Raw genomic sequence first — 6,224 nt, 5'->3', positions numbered from 1 at the left:
TAAAAATGAGGGGGAAAGTGGTTTCTCTTATTAAGGTTTCTGATTAAATTATTTGTGAATAGCTTAAGTACAGTACATCAGCACTGCAGCTAGAGGACAAGGAACCTATCCAGCCATCTGGTAGCTACTAGAAGATTTTCTAGGCCTGTACTAGAAATAAATGAGGATAGGTGGTGAGAAGCATGGGAGAAAGTGTTAAAACTATGAACCAGCTCGAATCTTCTATAAGTTCTGTTCCCATCATTTGAATTCCTAGCAGCTTCAGTTATTGTCTCCTCTTTCCTTCCTTAATGAATTGACTTGATCTTTGTGGAATGACTCCTGATTGGCTTGGCTTTAGCTGTCCTTTGATCTTGAGGAATATACATAGAGGTTGCTTTAGCTCTTTGCTTTATTCCTTACCATTGCCATTTTAAGAACGGACTACTATTTGTATCTTTCTACCTCAGCAACCTGTCTTTTCAGAAAATGTTCCTGATAACCTAAACTATCTTTGGTGAGGGACAGCATTCTGTTAGGTCTAGACAATGCTACTGAGTCTGGAATTTCAGGGGTCCACTGTGTTATAGGTTTCACTTCAACACAGGCTAGTAGTGACTGCTGCTCATAATCCTGTGCAACACGGTATGTAATATATCAGGGCAAAGCAAACTGGAGTTCTCTAGTGATGATCTAGGTCTTCTAGAGAATCAGGATATCTTCTCTCTCTTTATTATAGCTCTGGCTGGATTACATTGCAGATTTAACAGGAAAACTCCTATCCAACTTCCTTCCAACTATCTCCAGAAACTAAAACCAGTTTTGTGAACACACTTCTGATTTATCTCCCTGTAGAAGTGGCCCTCAGTCCTCACTATGGCATAGCATAAGGGTTTGAGGTCAATGGAAGACCTAATGTTGGGTTTGCAGCCATGAGTCCCAATCAAAAAGCTTTACAAGGTCACCATGACTCGCTCAACTTGTTCCTGTGTTCTGACTTCTAAATACCCTGTCTTATGTTATTTTGGCTACTGTACATTTCAGTTTTACTTGGTTTGGTTTCACAAATGGAGGCCTTTGTTCATTGCTACATACATCTTTCCTGAGCCCTAAATAAAACTAGAATATTTCATGTTATTTGAAATGCTCTTCTGAGGTGCTCCTCAAGGTGTTATACCAATAAAATAAAAACCAGCAGGATCTTATTAAAGGGAAAAAGGCAAAATACCACATTTATTGTGAATACAGAAAGAATCCTAGTAAGCAGTTAGTTATAGCTATAACATTCCATTCAATCTCATATTTATTCACACATTCATTAATACACACACACACATGCAGGGTCTGCAAGGTTGTTATCATAGTTACCAGCCTTAGAGTTGCTCATGCCAAGCCACTGGCCAGGTGGCCTGGACATGAGGAGGGAGCAGGGCCTTGTCAGATGCTTATCTGATGCTCCTGGAAGTTGGTTTGCAGAATCAAACCCCAAAGTTCTCACTTTCTGAGTCCATTTTTATAGGAATTTCTTCCTATGCCAGTCTATGGGAATTGCTTCATGCTGTTGCTGAATCAGTCAGCAGATGTCACATTCCTGATGGCTCTGTGCTGCCAGATGTTACCTTGTTCTTTGGTTCTCCCATTCTTGAGGCTGTTGGGTGGATTCCAGTCTGCCCTCCTGGGGTCCTCGGGTTGTTTCCACTTGACGCCTTCTTCAGCCGATGGACACTGGATTCTTAGGCTGGCACCTCCCTGATCATTCAGTTATTATCCACACCAAGCATCCATCCACATACATCCTCTATCTCTATTTTAATCACAATTGTTAACAAAGTGAGATAAATACAACAAAAGGGCGGGGAGTCTCTGGGTGCTGTTTCTATTGTTACAGAGTATTGCTTTGAGTCTCTCTCTGTGTGAATAGTTGTTGTTACAAAGAATTGCTTTGAGAGCAGACTCTGTCTTAGAATGTACTAACACAATTAGCAGCTTGCAAGTTTCACACAGAGAGGGAGAGAAACAGTACCAAAAACCAAGAGACCTCTTAATTAGTAATACCCTGGAATTTAAACTATGGGGAGTCAAACTCATTTGTGATTTTAATACAGAACTTCTTTAATATGATCCAACAAAGGTAGCATTTGTGCACTTCATATAAATTAGTGCATTTATTAACTAACTTTTCATCTCTAAAATAGAGAATTGACAGTCCACATTTTAGACATTTGAATTCATAGGACTTGGAATATATACTGTACAACCCTTTAAATACCAATCTATTGCAAGTGGAGTTCAGTAGGGGAAGGCTAAACCCACAGGCAGGTCCAGTTTAACGTGTGCACATAGTCACATTCAGTTACACACTTTTGCATACATCTGATTTGAGCGTGCAAATGCATCATCAATATCTATGCATGCAAAACTACTCATGAGTGCAACACTAACTTCAACACAGTCAAGGTGTTTTACATCTAAAAGCACATGTTTGAGATTATTCTTGGGGTAGTCACTCTGGTCCATCTTTGAAGACAAGGAAATCAAACTATTGATAACTGGTGAGAGTCAGAAGGAGGGCAAAGAGGTACCTGCTTTGGTCACTCAAAGGCAACACCCAAGAAGCTGGCTGTGATTGGTATGGCCATGGGAAGAGAAGGGCAAACATAGTGCCTATCATTAAAAAGGGGAACAAAGAGGACCTAGGAAATTATAGACCAGTCAGCCTAACTTTGATACCTGGAAAAATACTAGAACAATTTATTAAACAATCAGTGTATGAGCACCTGGAGGATAATAGAATTATAAATAGGCTAGCATAGATTTGTCAAGGACAAATAATGCCAAACTATTCTAATTTCCTTCTTTGATAGGGTTACTTGCTTAATGGATGGGGGAGGAAGAAAATCTGTAAATATATCATCTCAAATTTAGTAAGACTTTTGATACATGACATTCTCATAAGCAAATTTAGGGACATGTGGTCTAGATGAAATTACTATAAGGTGGGTGCATAACTGGTTGAAAGACCATACTAAATGAGTAGTTATTAATAGTTCATTGTAAAACTAGGAGAGTGTATCTAGTGGAGCTAGCAGGGGTCTGTCCTGGGTCTAATACTAGTCAATATTTTTATTAATGACTTGGAGAATGGAGTGGAGCGTGTGCTTATAAAATGTATGGATGACACCAATCTGGGAGAGGTTGTAAGTACTTTAGTTTAGAAATCAGAGAATTTGTCTGAAATCGACTCATTTTACTCAATAATGGGTTGAACTGGATGACCTCTTTAGTCCCTTCCTGCTTTACGTTTCTATGATTCTGCAAAACTCCACAGACCAGGAGGAGTAATAGGGAATCAAAGCTTAAATTTATTTTCAGGTTTTCATGCTGTCATGCTTGGATTGCCCACTGTATTTAATAAATTAACTGGGACACTAGAAAGGTTACAGAAAAAGGACTAACCCTCAGCTGGCATAAAATCAGTGTAGTTCCACTGATGTCAGGGACTTAAACGGAGCTCTGCTATGCTGATTTACATCAGCTGAGGATCTAGCCCAAAGCTGCTAATTTGGAAGAACATCCCCATTTTTATGGACCATTGTATACCCTCTACCTACACTCTCAATACTGTCTGATTTTTTTTCCCATTAAACTCCTTTCTGCATCTCAGTTACTATGTGATTTCAGGGCCAACTAAAATCTTAAGTTTCATTGAGATTCACTTAAAATCTGCAGAAAACACTGCATCAGAAGTGTTTTATGTGAGCTTTCAACCTGTTTTCTGTATACTCAATAATGCCATACAATCAAACATCTAAAAATATTTAGGAAATGACTCTCAATTGCAAGGCCCGAGCACTACAATTTGTCTTCTTTAGTGAAGGGTATGACTTCATTTTCACTTCACAACACTCTACACCAGGAGACTTTTCTAAAGAAATTCTGTATCTCTCTGTACAGAGCTGAGGTACCACATTGGTTTCCCTGCTGTTTTCCCCAACAATAAAATGCATAGGGAAGCATTGTCATCCTGCTAACAAATGTATCTTCTTTGCTCTGTATGCTCATGTTCTGCTGTATGCAATGCCAATGAGTCTGCTTGATGAACCTTTAGACAAATGACTACTTTTCACATGGTAGATTTCTCTCTTATTGTGGCGATGAGCTGCTTAACAAAAGGGTTCTCGCAGCTGCTTCCTGAGACGAAATTTTAGCAAGCACTAAGGAGCCATTAGAATTCAGTTTCTTTCTACCACAATCTCTCCACTGTGGAACAGACATGGCAATCTTCCTCAGCCTGTGCCTTACCTATGCCTTACTCATTCCATTTTTGGTCATTCTGGCTAGATCACCACTGATGAGTTTTCATCTCTGTTGAGGACCCTTATTCAATAGCACTCAACCAAGAATAACTCAGCCCATTCCATGAAGCCTAATGAAACATCCACTGCGTAAACATGGCAAACTTCACAGCAATGATTCAGTAACAAAATGCTTCATACTGCATTGCCGGATGTCCCTCTATCTGCTCCCACCCACCTTGAGCTTAGATGTTTCTTCTTGCCCTCTTGTGTGTTCCACTATGGTTTACTAGGTTTTGTAAATGTACGTAATTTGCTATAAAATATTTTGATAAAGCTTGCACAGTGGGGGAACTTCCCTGAAACCGGCCAGTGCTAGAGCCCTGGATAAACTCCCACTAATGCATTTAGACAATAACTTATAGTGAGGACACCTCTCTTCTTGACCCAATCTGTGCTTTTGTGTTATCCTAAGATTTTAGACGCCAATTATGTCACCTACAAGTTTGGTGTTGGGCTCTATTAAATATCACCTAGCCCATCAATAATTTAACAAAAGGGTAAACGGGTTGTGGCCCGCCCCAAAGAAATTACCAGAGTGTTACTGGGGGCTTGTTTCTGACCTCCAGAGGGCTCCCCAGAGCAAGCTAGTCTTGCTAACCCTCCAAAAGGACACGATACAGCCTTCTTTGAAAACAAAAGAATTATTTTTTTAAAGAAATAAGTCATTACAATGTATTTTAGAAAAGCAAGAAAATATATAGAACAGAGCAAAATGCAATAGATTTACTATTGAAAGAATTAAGGTGGTGCAGCAAATAAAAAAAGACACAGACTATATAATCTACATAACATATAATAATGTAACCATTCACTTAACACTTACATTTAATATCTGGCTTTTAACATTTAACATCCAACATCCAATAAGCTCTGGCTAGGCAGTTATCAGATGGATAGTGGAAGATCTTCATTCAGACCACAGGCATTCAGCTTTATATACAAGTGAAACCCCTACATTCCTTGATAGTGAATAGGAGACTACACTTACTTTTACTATTCTTAGAGCCCTCTGAATTGTCAATAGGGTCCTTCTGATCTGTCAAAAGGAGGCGCTGTCCGCTTGATGTCCGACACTGTCTGCTGCTGCTGAGGTGGAAGCTGCCCTCTGGTGACAGATATAGAATCCTAGAATCATAGAATATCAGGGTTGGAAGGGACCTCAGGAGGTCATCTAGTCCAACCCCCTGCTCAAAGCAGGACCAATCCTCAATTAAATCATCCCAGCCAGGGCTTTGTCAAGCCTGACCTTAAAAACTTCTAAGGAAGGAGATTCTACCACCTCCCTAGGTAACGCATTCCAGTGTTTCACCACCCTCCTAGTGAAAATTTTTTTCCTAATATCCAACCTAAACCTCCCCCTTGCAACTTGAGACCATTACTCCTTGTCCTGTCCTCTTCTACCACTGAGAATAGTCTAGAACCATCCTCTCTGGAACCACCTCTCAGGTAGTTGAAAACAGCTATCAAATCCCCCCTCATTCTTCTCTTCCGCAGATTAAACAATCCCAGTTCCCTCAGCCTCTCCTCATAATTCATGTGTTCCAGACCCCTAATCATTTTTGTTGCCCTTCGCTGGACTTTCTCCAATTTCTCCACATCCTTCTTGTAGTGTGGGGCCCAAAACTGGACACAGTACTCCAGATGAGGCCTCACCAATGTCGAATAGAGGGGAACGATCACGTCCCTTGATCTGCTCACTATGTCCCTACTTATACATCCCAAAATGCCATTGGCCTTCTTGGCAACAAGGGCACACTGCTGACTCATATCCAGCTTCTCGTCCACTGTCACCCTTAGATCCTTTTCCGCAGAACTGCTGCCTAGCCATTCGGTCCCTAGTCTGTAGCTGTGCATTGGGTTCTTCCGTCCTAAGTGCAGGACCCTGCA

This window comes from Lepidochelys kempii, chromosome 4, assembly GCF_965140285.1.
Source record: "Lepidochelys kempii isolate rLepKem1 chromosome 4, rLepKem1.hap1, whole genome shotgun sequence".
Taxonomy (NCBI): Eukaryota; Metazoa; Chordata; order Testudines; family Cheloniidae; genus Lepidochelys; species Lepidochelys kempii.
This window is presented reverse-complemented; position numbering follows the sequence as displayed.